The 14,197-nt window shown below is 44.1% G+C and overlaps 1 protein-coding gene across 3 annotated transcripts in view; it reads left to right on the forward strand.

Annotated features, from left to right (window-relative positions):
• The first annotated feature begins 2,546 nt into the window (after positions 1 to 2,546).
• Positions 2,547 to 14,197, forward strand: part of zbtb7a (zinc finger and BTB domain containing 7a) — a 28,760-nt gene continuing 17,109 nt past the window's right edge. The window contains exons 1-2 of one of the 3 annotated variants that reach the window (XM_080769849.1): positions 2,880 to 2,920; positions 5,431 to 5,499. The gene's annotated coding sequence lies outside the window, so the exon portion shown is untranslated. Of the gene's footprint in view, positions 2,921 to 3,973; positions 4,113 to 5,430; positions 5,500 to 14,197 lie in introns of those variants that run through there. The other 2 variants (XM_080769848.1, XM_080769847.1) reach the window with 2 other exon arrangements.

Below are 14,197 nucleotides of genomic sequence, written 5' to 3' on the forward strand. Positions count from 1 at the left end.
GCGAGATGATTTAAACTTGTAGAGCATAAAGATCTGAGCATGTCAAAAAAAAGAGTAAGTTCCTAGTCCATTCCTGTCCAGAGTTATGATTGTTTAAAGAAATATCTCCTTGGCTTCTTCTACTTCCTCTAACCTCCCGTCAGTCCGTGGACTGATTGGGTGATCAACATCAGCTGGACCTGAGGTCCTCAGTTGTGAGAGACAACAAAAGGGCTCAATTGAATGGAATGTGTGGAGTCACACACACACACATTTATGATGACGTTATGAAAATAACTTCTCATAAATATATACAGTATATATACATATATATATTTTTTTACTTCAATCAAAAAGCAGGCCTACATAAAACAAAGGGTTTTGTAGCCATTTACACATTCAGAAATTATAGCAGAGACAGTATTTAGAATTTAATTATATTTTCAACTGGTTTATTGCCACAAAAATAGCATCTCATACCAACTGGCTTGTAGGCCAGTGGTTCCCAAAGTGGGGTCCGGGGATCCCTAGGGGTCCTCGGTTAAATATGATAGTTAGGAACCAAATGGACCCTTATGGGTCTGAAACTCTGAGAGTGTATACTACATACTATGGGTAAACCAATTTCACTGTACATTTGTACACTCAGTTAAATTAACTTTGATTTTATGGGTCCCAGAGATAGAAATGGGGAACGGTAGCCTAATTCAGGTCAAACTGGGGGTCCTTGAAAATCACTGCTAGAGCCGTAAAAATCTTCTCATATGGGGGTCCCTGGCATATATTTTCAAATGGGGGTCCGTGGGCTAATGAGTGTCAATTTGAGGGTGCTTGACATGAAAAATGTTGGGAACCACTGTTGTAGGCTACAAGTGTAATAATAATGAATGTAAAAAATCGATTACATATTGGTGCTCGTAAAATTTTGGTGGGTGCTCCTAATTTTTTTCTGGTGCTCCTTCATTCTGAATTTGGGAGCACCAGTGCTACCAAGTAAAAAAGTTAATTTCGAGCCCTGTAATAGGCAGGCAAAAATGCTGAGTTTGGTTGTTTATTAAAAAACAAACTGGAAACAAGCCCTCTGTCTGGCTTTTGGTGTCAACCTTTTCACATTTACTTGTATTAATGTACTTGCGGTGTGGCTGATTCATGTGTTCAGTGTTGGGAAAGTTCTTTTTTTTATTAACTATAGTTCAGTTCACAGTTAATTTTTTTTAAAGGAACTAATTCAGTTCATAATTCAACATTTTGAACTAAAGTTCATGGTTCCAAAAAATGAACGATTTTAGTTATTTTTTGTTATTTTTTTAAATTATTATTATTGCCACAGCCTAGCCATTTGCGCACCAGCTGAGAGACAGGGATTTAGACTAGAGAATGCGGGTGGTCTGTTTGTTTGTGTCAGACTCTTCTTATCTAAACCAACCAATCATGGATTTCTTTCCAGGGATTTTTTCCCCCCACAAAACTTTATTTAACAGTCAATTTGTAACTTATAGCTTTTGTTGAAAGCTACGTCACTACTTGGGTCTAAAAATAGCTACACTACAAAAAACGCTACTTGGTTCAAAAGGAGTGAAGCTACCATCAAGCTACTGATAAATGTAGTAAGCTATGTAGCTTCGCTACTTGTAGCTAGCTACTGCCCAACACTGGCTCTGTGTGTGTGTGTGTGTGTGTGTGTGTGTGTATACTATATATATATATATATATATATAGTCACCTGTTGTGGTGTTTGACAGTGCCCTCTAGGCAGGGTGTGTGAAACTGCCTCCTAGCCTAATCAGCCACTAGAGTCCCTGGCATAGTGATCTCTGCAGTGCCACCGTCAAGCCAGAATGCCATGCTGTCATGTGGGACTCTGTAACTTCCTGTGAGACTGGAGGCAAACAGGCAACTCTTCCAACCAGCAGTGAGGGTTAGCGCCTGGCCCTTGCATAAGGTATGTCATTCATCCACACGTAGCATACGATTTCCAAGTTCATTGTCAGGTGTGCTGCACCAGCTCTGCCTGTGTGAGGTATGTATGAACATTGCACAGTACTTGTTGCTACATCCTCCACCACCCCTCAACACAGTACAAACACTGGCAACGACTGAGTCAGGGGTTGTGCAGGCGGGTGGTTGGCAATTGCACAACATCCGAGATCGAGACATCAGGCACTTGAGCTGTAAAAAGAAGTGACGCTGTCATCCCTCGTGGTGGATTCGTAAAGGCCTGCTTTCGTACCTGGTAATGCATTTCCTGATGTCTCACCTGTAGCAGCTTGGCAGGTATTATGTTGAGATGAGGCTGAGCCAGTGTGTTGAGGGGGTTGTTGGCAGCCCCTACTGTATGTGCTGGAATGTGCCAAGGCTTGTTTTTTGGGGTGGGACATCATGACCTCAGGCAGTAGGATGGGTGGGTGCGACTCTACTCACAGAAAGAAAATAGGAGTGATAGATGAGGAAGGAGAGGAAGAGAGTGCTAACTTTTATTTCACCCCGCGTGCCATTCATTGGAGTGCAGAGAAGACTCACTGAGGTTTATTTAAAAACCTAAGAGCAGATAGCCATGGTTTAATGATGATGCTGTCCTCTGATTTTTTTTAAATACATTTTCTTTTTTTATGTTTTGCTTTTACAACTGGCTCCACTTCAACAACTGCAAAGAAACACTTTACTTATCGCTCCTCAGAGGGAAGAGGAATAGAAACAGAGGGGCGAATGCTGTTTCTTTAAGAGAGAAGGGGAGAGAGTAAGGGAGAGAGAGAGAGAAAGGGAGGGACCTCTTTGCCCTCCAGAAACCAGGAAGGGAATTGAGTTGATCTGCTGCTGCTTGGTTTAGCGCATACGGGGCTTTGAGCTGCACGACAGCTAAGAGGGAGAGAGAGAGAGCTCCGGAGAGGAGGAGAGGAGAGGGCTGAGCTAACCACAACAAGCACCACCACGGCCATCGCAGGTGAGCTAAAGACACCCCCCTGCTACCCCCCTGCTGTCTGCCCTGGGCCTGTCGACAAGAGAGAAACAGGCTAAGGAGGAGAGGAGAGAACGGAATGAGGGAGGGGGACAGAAAGGAGAGAGCAGGGGGGGCTGGCATGGGAGGAGAGGTGGGTCGCAGCAGTAGTCACTAGTCAAGGTTCCCTTTTTTCTCCATATCCGCCTAAAGTACTTACTCCGGACTGCTTTTTTCACCTCTGGGAATTCCTGCGATAAAGTTTATTGGATGTATTCAAGGCATTAACTTTTCAGGCAGGTGGAAGCACTTAGAGGAGGAGGGGGATGGGGGCTCTCTGGAGAGAGGGTGGTGGTGGTAGGGGGGGGGGGCACTGGACAAGAGGAAGAAGGAACCAGAAATAATTATATCGGACAACGGACAGGCGACAACAACTTTTCAGGACAGTGTCATCCCCGTTTCCCAATTGGAGTGGGGTGCAAATTGTGTTCTATGTGCGCTGGATTTGTTTTGGTGACATTTTACAGAATGAGTGTTAATTTAGGTCAGGAGTCTTGGAAGTGTATCTGATATGTGTGTAGAGGTGTTACTGTGTGACACTGTGACAGTATCATAGCTGATGTTTGTTTGTTGTTTACCAACAGTGCTGAACGAAAGCTTTTTCTTATACGAAGCACTGCCCTGTTTGATGGCTGGTCTGTACTTTTAATACCTGGCAGCCTGCTAGCAACATACTGTAGTGTATAATTCAGCCCGGAGTGCTTACGTTAGAACAAGCTTGGAGATAGTGGGGGTGGTGAGGGCAGAGAAAGCTGGGACACGTAGTTCACAGTAGGGACTGCGTAGCGGGTCACATAGGATTCAAGGACTCAACATCCCAGAGTGCCTTGCCCTTGGCCATACAGGAAAGGGAACAGCCGCTAGCCTATCCCAGCAAGGAGGTGTGGTGAGTGAGCAGCTGTCAGGCCAATAGGAGGAAGGCAAGCAGAGCCTGAGTTGTGGGCTGAAAATAGAGGGGGGGAGCTGGTAGGTGTCTGCTTGTGTGGGATCAGGCAAGGGCTTGCCTGTACGACCAGGGCCACTAGCAAGTTTCCTGTCTGGTAAAGCTCCAGCCCTGCCCAGAGACGGAGGCAGGACAGCAGGCCGGCAGGCAGGCAGGAGAGGCAGACGGGGCCCAGGAAATATTTCTGCCTAGCTGGTAAGCACTCCAAATATATATACAGATAATCTGTTTTATTGTAATGTGAAAGAGAAAATGACAGATGAGAAGGCAGATTGATAGAGAAATAAGAGTGCTGTAGTGTGTATGTGCAACTGTGCATGTTTATGAAACAGAGGGAGATGGAGGTTGATAGAGTTCATAGTTCTTGACCCACTTGCAGATAAAGGAGGTCAGTGCTGAGAGTAAGGTACTGCACAGAATACAGCTCAAGAGGACGCGCATTGTGTCAAAGTTTGTATTCCCACAGGCAAGCTTTTTGAACATTCCTTTGCCGGGCTGGTTTCTTATGTGTTTTTATTGTATGTATGGCCACGATGTCATGATGAGGTTTTGGTTCTTAAAAATGGATGGAAAAAGATGCACATCATTTACTGTTTCCTCCTCAGGGCCCTGGGTAATTCATCTAAGGCCACTGTATGCGAGATCGATATATGAACGGACACGGCATCGGCTATTTGACAGACAGCAGCCGAGTGGGCTGTGTTGAGAGCTGGCGTAGTAGAGGCACGTTATGTCACATTCGTTTACATGGAAAAGGTGTGCAAGTTAAAAACTGCCGCTCTCACGGGAGGGGAGGAAATGTGGAAGCTCTTGTGGAAAATGTACCTTGTTATTTGTGTAAGCTGCCATAACTTAAAACCTTAAGGTCTGGAAACTGAGGTCAATATCCTTTGGCACTTCAGTATTTATTTATGGATTTCAAGTTTCTCTCTTCAGCTCAAACCATACCAGGCCCCGCACATACATACAGTATAGTACACATGTACAGCGTTTCTTAAAGCAGATTCTAATCTAGACTGTACAGCACTACTCTCTTGTGGTTTGTTTGAAGAATTTACAGGAACCCTGCCTGCATTGCCTGATACACAGATGCATATTTTTTGGCATCCCATACTTGCTGAACCCGTTTTTTAAGTGTGCGGGCACAAAGAGGGTACAAGCAGCAGGGAGTACTTGAGAGAGCAAATGAAGAGGAAGACGCCCAGGCGCTGGGAAAGTGTTTGGAATCCTTGTTGTCAGGAGGTAGCGCATAGCCGGAGTGAATGACATTTTTTCATTCTGTCCAATGTCACTGAAAATGTTTAATGTTTATGTCAATGCTGCCCTCGATGCCGCTTCCTGAATGCCACTGCAGAACACAAGTAACTCTATACTTTTAGTTCAAGTAAATTCCAGCAAGAGGTTAAACTAGGACGCTGTGCGTGCGTGCGTGTGTGTGTTGTGTGTGTTGTGTGTGTGTGTGTGTGTGTGTGTGTGTGTGTGTGTGTGTGTGTGTGTGTGTTGCCAACAATAGACTCCAGGGGAATTGCAGGGGACTTCAGTGGCTGTGGGCAGGTCCAAGACACCACCCATCAATTTGGCGGTGAGGCTGAATACAGTTTGATATTCCTGTATGTTTGTGCCTGCGCCACTATAGCCTGAAACTAGCAGGTTCAGACTGACTGTGAAGACAGGTTGCGTGAGGTTTGCTGTGGCAGCTCAAGGCTTCATTTTAGGTTGAAACGGTCGCTGTTGTACGATACACTTTGTTTTTTTAACATAGCACTATATTTGTCCAAGGTTTTGTGTATGTGGTCGAAAATTGTGTGTTATGATCTATAAACTGGAAGCAATCCTGTGAAACCTTGCTATTTTCAAACCAATTCTATGTTGTTTCATGTAGTTTGCCCTTAAACCAGCATGCTTTTTCGAGTGTTAAACTATATGTGTTAAAATATTTAATCTATAGTCTACAGTATATCATACCTGTTTATCGGCCAGCCTCATACACAAGAGAATGGAGCTTCACTTCCCACTTTAGTTTGGCTCCCCTGGTCAGCTGCTCTGTATACCACAGCTCTCAGCCTGGTTAGACGGACAGACAGACCCCTCTGTTGTTTTCATGTTGTTTAGCTGCAGTTTGGGGGGAGTGAAGGGGCTTGTTCTGTTCTGGGACGTTTATTATGGAGAGGCCAACACAACCTGATCAAATTAGAGAGAGAGAGAGAGAGAGAGTGGGAGAGTGGGAGAGAGAGGCCAGGATACACAGTCAGAGCACAGGGATGTTTGTCTGGGTGGAGGTTAAGTTAAACTTGACTTTCTACACTTCCACATTTGTATAGTATGTGAGAGTTGATGCTGTATTTTTGTGCTACTGTATGTTGGCTGGTACACATTTTTGTGCTGACAGACCCCTGCCCCACCCCCTGGAGACATTTTAAAGACAAGCTCAAGGGGTTTAGCTCCAACCTGTTGTCAGCTTTAAGCAATAACACTTTGACCTTCAATATAATTTGCCTTGAGAGACGAGTAAAGATGCAAATGACCCCTTCCCTTATTTTCTTATCTTTACTTTCTTTTTTTGTTGGTCTGTTGATTTAGTGGTTGGAATGGCGAGGAGGAAGGAGTGAGGATGGTTAGTTTGCAGTCTTGCAGAAAATGAAGGAGAATTAGCAGGGGGTGGGATGGTGGGTGGGTGTCTTGAGTTTTGCCTTCTCAGCAGGGGAAAGGGGAAGTGGGTGATGTAGTGGGAACTGGGCAGTGTCTGAGACAGAAAGATGGAGAATGAAGAGATGGACAGAGAGAGAGAGAGAGAGGAGGGTCAGATGTGGGGACAGACGGAGAGATAGGGAGAGGGGGTAGAGGAGGAGAGAGCTGGTCATCTGATAACAGAGCGGGTTCTGTTACACGCCTGCCACAGACACACAGGAAGTGCTCTCTCTCTCTCCATTGAGCTGTGCATGCACAGAATGGTGCAGCTCGGGCACATTGGACCCGCCATGGACTGCCCAACGGACCAGCCTGGGCTCTCCACTTGGCAGCTCTGTGATGTGTCGAGTGTTGTCTTTGAAGCCACGTGTTAGATTTAGATACACTTCCTGGTTGACATCACAACAGTGTTAGAGCATGTTACACTAGCTGTAACGAATGTCAGAATGTGGTTGTGGTTGTACTGCTCTGGTGACTTGAGGAGGGTGCTATGTCAAAACATGTTCCAAATTTCCAATGTGGCTCCGCCCCCTAGAAGTGGAGTGAAGTAAAATACTCTAATTCCAAATTGAGAAATGCACAATTTGGCAAATGTGAGTGACATACTCTGACGAAATGATTGCTACAGTAGTATGCCAGTGAAATAGAGTGGTCTTGAAGTTCTGATTGGAAAAACATGGCTAACAAAATAGAAGCACAGCAGATGTAATCATCTGCTCTCAAAGGTATTTGTCACGAGCGACCAAAATGTATTAATAGCATAGTATTTTAAGAAAAGTTTGATGTTAAATGCATTACAGTATGTTAAATGCATTACAGTAAGCTACCGGTAGTAACATCAGTATACACGCCATATTGTAGAAACCTTGTTATAATAATAACTTTACTTAACTTGACAGAAAGGATCTCAGCCCTGGCTTCATAAAAAAGAAAAACTCTAAGTTCCTCATACTAAAATTTTATTGACCACCTGGTGGTTAAGTTTTCCCTTGTTGATGAGGGTCACATTGGGTGAGTGAGGGAGAGGTTAAAAGAGTTTATCATTGACATCAGACCTAGATTACCAGGCTGTCAGTGTCATACACCCAGGGGGTTATGCATGAGCCTATGGGTGAGTTTGTTTTACATTCCACCTAAACCTCCACCTTTCTTGCCGTCATTGTCTCTCAGTTTAGGCAGTTTCCTGGTTAGTTTCTATTGAAATGGCCCAGCCTAGACTGGCCCTCTCAACTTTAGTTTCATCACACTCTCGCCCTTTTGCTCCCTTTACAACCAGTCCTGCTTCCTTCCAACGCTGGTAACGGTGAGTCACTTGGACCGAACCCTTGCTTAAAATCCCCTTCCCTTGGAACTGGCCCTATACTGATTCTGATTATCTTGTAATATCCTCTTGCCTCGACCTTGAACCCTTGTCTAGTGATTCCCCATCTCTGCTAATCACCAGACCAGAAGAATTACAGTAGACAGTCGAGAAAAGAGGAGAGAGTTGAAAAATGAAATGAAAGACATAGAAGGAGTATTATATAGGAGAGGAAAGCCATTTTCACATATTCTGTATCCTGACTTTTAATTACTGGTAAGATTACAGCACAACAGTATTATAACACACATGCTGTTCAAAAGAACTTCTGATTGTTTCTTGGGCTATACATACATACAATACTTCTATCAAGTAAAAGTATAGATATTCTGAAATGGTTATTTGGTAATTATTAGGTAAGAGTTTCTTTATACAATATAGACATATTGTTCAATATTGTGTCCTTGTACAGTGTGTCACGGCCTGGCAATGTCCTATATTGCTCTCAGCCTGCATGCAAATAGTTATTATCCATGAGAAATTACTTCTATGAATAGATCACATGCTTTGCATGACAGACATTTTCTACAAAGTAACTACAGTAATAACTGTAGTAACACTACATAAAAACAGTACAGTGAAAGTAAAAACAAAAACACATGAGCTTACAGAAGGTTGTTTAACTTTCAGAAAGACCAGCAGTGAAAAAGAGGGACCGCTATGCTGCCAGCCAGTCCCTCTTGTATTTCGGATTCTTCTTTCTTCACCATCTTCTTCAAATCTTCAGTTATGCGTGCTGTGAATTTTCACCAAAATGTAGTCCCAATTGAGCAGAAATCTTCATAAGCGTTGAGTTTGTTTGTTTCTCATCAACTTCCAATGTTTATTACTCTTCTTTTCCTTCATATTTATGCCACACTGCCATGACATTTTCATATTAGACTTTTTTTAGTTCATGCTTTATTGAGACAGATACAGTGAAGGAAATGGAGAGCAGAGGAATGATACTGTACAGCAAATGGTACGGCCAGCCAGGAATTGAACTGGGACTTGCTGTCAGTCTTTAGAGCCCTTGCGGTATGCAACTCCACTTGGCTATCGGGTAGCCCTGTGCCCATTTGTTTTCAATATTCATTTGTTAATTACATGGTCTTCTTTCACTAACATTCACCTTGGTGATGCAGTAACTCAGGACTTTTAGTGTCTGAGAATCCAAAGGACTCCGGTTTGAACCATGGCTCTTCCAGGCTTGTTTTCTCTTGATTTTAAGTGACGCACAAAATCCACGATGACCCGGCCTAAATCAATGCCAGTGCTACTTTTGCAAACAAACAAACAAAAATGTATTAAATGGAAATCTTGTTCTGCTCATTTTCCTATAGTAGGCTACCTAAACTGTTGCTCCATGATGATAGAAGCCAAGTAGCCTGCCCTAATTAGAACTCTACAATCTAAGCTTTCACATAGTGTGAAGCCATATGATGTGGTTTGTCACTTGGTAAGTAGCTCAACAAGTTCATGACTTTCCCTTGGTGTTTAAAGGAGAATTCCATACTAAAAGGCTTTCTTACCTTTCTTTGTAGTTGTTACGTACGTCCCCACCAAAGAGGTCCAGGTGTTATTTTATGCAAAAGCTCCTTTGGCTATTTCCCCTACCACAAGCCCTAAATGAATTGAATGGGAATTGAATGGGGCTATGTGGTGTTGTGCTAATTCGCATATTTTCCATCCAAAAAATATATCCTCTCTTCATAATGTATATAATATCCCAAGCGGCACACTTTACTACTTATTTCGATGGAAATAAGCGAATTAGCACAACAACCCATAGCCCCATTCAATTCCAATTCCAATGCAATTCATTAAGGGCTTATGGTAGGGGAAATAGCCAATAAGGAGTTTTTGCACAAAAAAACACCTGGACCTCTTTGGTGGGGACGTAACGACTACAAAGAAAGGTAAGAAAGGTAAAAAAAAGCCTTCCAGCATGGAATTCTCCTTTAACGCAATGAAAAAAGAAAGTATCTGCACATATGCTGTATTTCTGGCCACGCACGGAGCGTCCGTGTGAGCACGGCTGCATTCATTAACACGGACGGATCAGAAGAAAAGCATGCACCATGTGCTTATGCGTGTGTGTCTTGTGGCTTTTGTGTGTATGGTTGGGAGTTTGAGCCATGAGTGATGCAAAATTGTGCTTTGTGGATTAGAGGCATGCGATTTAAAAATATTAATTTCTTTCATTTGTTATTCTCTCTAAGTGGTGACATCACCCCTGATTGATGATTTCAAAGAATAGCAACATTTAAAATGTCAACTAAGGGTGTAGATGTGTTTAATACTGTGGTAATATAACTGTAACTCTGCAATGGTTCCCTTGGCTTACACAATACACTTTTGCTGGGTAATATTTCTTCTCTGTAGAATAGATCCATGTAACAGTAAGTATGGGTGCATGGGTGCTCCCCTTGAGTCAAAAGGTTATGTGTTCGATTAGGCGTTTTCACAATTATTACATTAATCGTCTAATCACAATTATTTGCATAATCGTATTCTTAAACATTTTCAAATAGCAGATATAGATTGGGTATTTTCACTATACATACAAGTATACATTATACATACAAAGCCTAAAAGCCAAATAGAAATGTAATTTTTTTCCCCCAGTGTTCAACAACAAAAACACAATTAAATCAATCGCAAAATGTATTGAGCGACAATCAATTGCCAAGTAAAATCGCATAACTGTGACAGCCCTTGGTTCAATACCAGGCACTGACAGCAGTGCCAACTCAGTGTATGAGTAGCATCAACAAAACTCTGCACATAGCATCGGACCTGACCAGACCTCAGGTTGCCCAGACCTGACCAGACCTGACCAGACCTCAGGTTGCCCAGACCTGACCAGACCTCAGGTTGCCCAGACCTGACCAGACCTGACCAGACCTCAGGTTGCCCAGACCTGACCAGACCTGACCAGACCTGACCAGACCTGACCAGACCTCAGGTTGCCCAGACCTGACCAGACCTCAGGTTGCCCAGACCTGACCAGACCTAACCAGACCTGACCAGACCTGCCCAGACCTGACCAGACCTGACCAGACCTCAGGTTGCCCAGACCTGCCCAGACCTGACCAGACCTGACCAGACCTCAGGTTGCCCAGACCTGACCAGACCTCAGGTTGCCCAGACCTGACCAGACCTGACCAGACCTCAGGTTGCCCAGACCTGACCAGACCTCAGGTTGCCCGGCCCCGACCATCGCTGCTCAGCATTTATAATTCCTCTGCTTACATCCTCGTCTAGCTACTGTAAGACACACCTGAAGTTATTGAGTGTTCATTACGACCTGAGGCTGATTCTAAACCAGTAGTTCTCACACTTTTCAAGATGCTTATAAAATGTTCAGAATGATGTACAAGCTTGAGGCGTGGCACGAAGTGACGCACTGTGAGCTTGCACGTCTGCTATCTTTGAATTAGCCAACACTAAAATCTAAAATGGCACTTTCTCGGTTTTAATGCTTTAAACTCTGTTTCTGTTCTGTTGTATTCTAGGAATGACTGGTATGTGTCAGACACACGCAAAGATATATACGTGAAAACTATTCAGTCATACATCTACTAGATGTAGAACTCGATGCACAGCCACATTATCTTAAAACAGCAAGTCCCATCCTGTGGGCTGGTGGGTCATGATGGTATTGCAAATGGCCCCCCAAATAATTGGCAAAAAACCCAAATGTCATTGATAATATAACATGAATATGAAATAATTTGTGTAAAAAAAGAAAAAAAGGCCGGAACACAATCGATTGATTGATCATTCAAATGAAACCATTTTGGACGGGAACCCCTTTTGGTGTTTTAAACATTATGTTATAATTTAGCTATTGAAAAATAGCAGATCTACAAGCTCATACGAGCTCCTACGAGCTTGTAGGTCTGCTATTTTTGAAAAATCGTGAAAATATTTATTTCAGAAAACTGGAGGATTTAGAAGATTTCTTTAAAATTTTGAGGTCAGGCCTAAATGGATTAACTCTGAAAATACAGCGACCTTCTGACCACTTAACACGGCAGCCAAATGGCTGCCGTGTTAAGTGATCAGATGGGTGGGCCACGAACGCTTTTGTGATTTTCCAGAGGGCCTTGATCCAGAGACGGTTGGGAACCACACTGGTCTAAAAGCAACAGCAGCGTATATGGATGAGTTGTGAACTGTGAGACATGCCTTGGAACAGGACTGAAACAAAGTTGACGCATTGCTCTGGCTGGCCAGTATGCCATGCGTTCAAATCATCCCTGAAATCTAATCTGCATAGATTCCCCTGCTGTGTGGTTGGTAATACACACACGTGCATACCAACTTGGTATGCACGTGTGTGTGTGTATGTGTACTTGTATTACTATACTTGTAAGGTCCAAATGTCCCTACAAGTATAGTAGAATTATTTGAGAAATTTACATTGTGAGGACCACTTTCCCGGTCCTCAAATTATTTTGTTGTTAGACGTTGAGTTTAGGGGTTTTGGTTAGAGGTATGCTTGATTTATATTTACGCATACTTTAGTTGCATGCTGGTGTTGCGCCCCAAGAAAATGGTTACACTTGCAAATGCAACGCATTGTGAGCTTGTAGATCTGCAATTTAAACTGCAATCTTCGATGCCATGCCATCCTAAAATGTTGACGTCCTCGTAAGTATAGTTATACAAACGTTAGTGTGTGTGTGTGTGTGTGTGTGTGTGTGTGTGTGTGTGTGCGCGCACTGTGCGCGTGCGTGCGTGTTTGTGTGTGGTGAGGCGGAGTCAGCGGGTTAGTATAGGTAAGGTTAGAGGAGATGAGGATATGGGTGGGGCCGGTGGGTTCTGCAGTAAGTGGTGGTTTGACTTGCAAAACAGGCCAGTGTGTGCATGCAGCCTAGCCTTAGAGAGGAGGGCCGTCCCCCCCTGGAACTGAGAGGGACACAGCCGGCCGGCCGGGCGCTGCTCTGCTGTACACCAGACTGCGGGCCTTGTCACCCACAGGCATGAATTAGTGATAAGGAATGTTTCAAGCCATGAGGAGGTGTCAGGATCAGGTTTGTTTGCACTGTGTTTCCTCTTTCTACCTGCGCTTTGCAGGTCATTCGGGGACGGGCGGCTCCTCCGCGCGGGACACTGCCTCCATGCTCCGTTGACGCTGTATTGACTTGGTGTGTGTGTGTTTGTATGTGTGTGTGTGTGTGTGTGTGTGTGTGTGTGTGTGTGTGTGTGTGTGTGTGTGTTAGTGTTATCTCCTCTCAGCTCAGCTTCTTTACCCCACAAAGCCGTGACCCAGGGTCAGCTGTGTGTGTCCTGGGGATAACGTGTAAGCGATGTTGCAAGCAAAGCCTCCTCTGCAGGTGCTGCCTGTGTGCAGCAGCAGCGAGAGTGGCAGAGAGACCGAGGGAAGCAGAATGGCTCTTCCTCTGCTAGGGCTCACTGAGATCTATTTCCACCTGTGAAGGACACGACCGTTCGCCATGTGGTCGCCCTCTCCCTAGATCCTTCATCCGTCTCATCTCATTCTCTCCTCTCTTCCCTCTACTCTCCTCTTTCCCTCTCACTCCCCCCTCTTGTTCTATCTCTTTCACTCAGCCCCATCCTCCATCGAGCTCGCTCTCCCTCACTTGCCCTCCACACTCTGACTTAGCCTCTCTCCCCTCCCTCAGCATATTCAAATACGAACTGGGTGGCGGGTAATAAAATTTGCGTCAATGTCGTATGGGCTGTTTTTATCGGAGTTCTTGGGGAAAGACAGTGTCTGAGTTTGTAGAGGCTAAGATGTCAGCTGCCTATCCAAATTAAAGGGACACATAGATAGGAGAGGACATTATTGGGTCTAAGATCAAGTGAGTAGACACTGTACAATAAGTCGAGCACAAGGGCTACTTTGAAATATATATATGTCCTATTTGAATGTATAAACAGTTTTATCATTTGTGCTCTCAATGTCTCCATTATATCATTGTTGTGCTCTCATGTAAACTTTTGACCCATTTAAAAGATAACCATGTGTTGAAATGAATTCATCCTACTTATGTCAGTGACATTGAAATGGTAAATATAGAAAAGGGAGATAAGAGGAAAGTGACATGGAGATAACAGTGCACGCATCCCAACTTTCTGCATCTCCGCTCCGGGGCTGCAGTGGCTGCTTAGGGGTAGAGTGGCTGGTAGAGCAGCTGGATGCCAACCGTGAGGTTCCCAGTTCGATCCCAGGCTCCCCCAGAGTTGATGTCGAAGTGTCCTTGAGCAAGACGCTGAACCC

Source organism: Protomyctophum bolini (assembly GCF_963924005.1).
Source record: "Protomyctophum bolini genome assembly, chromosome: 8".
Lineage (NCBI taxonomy): Eukaryota > Metazoa > Chordata > Actinopteri > Myctophiformes > Myctophidae > Protomyctophum > Protomyctophum bolini.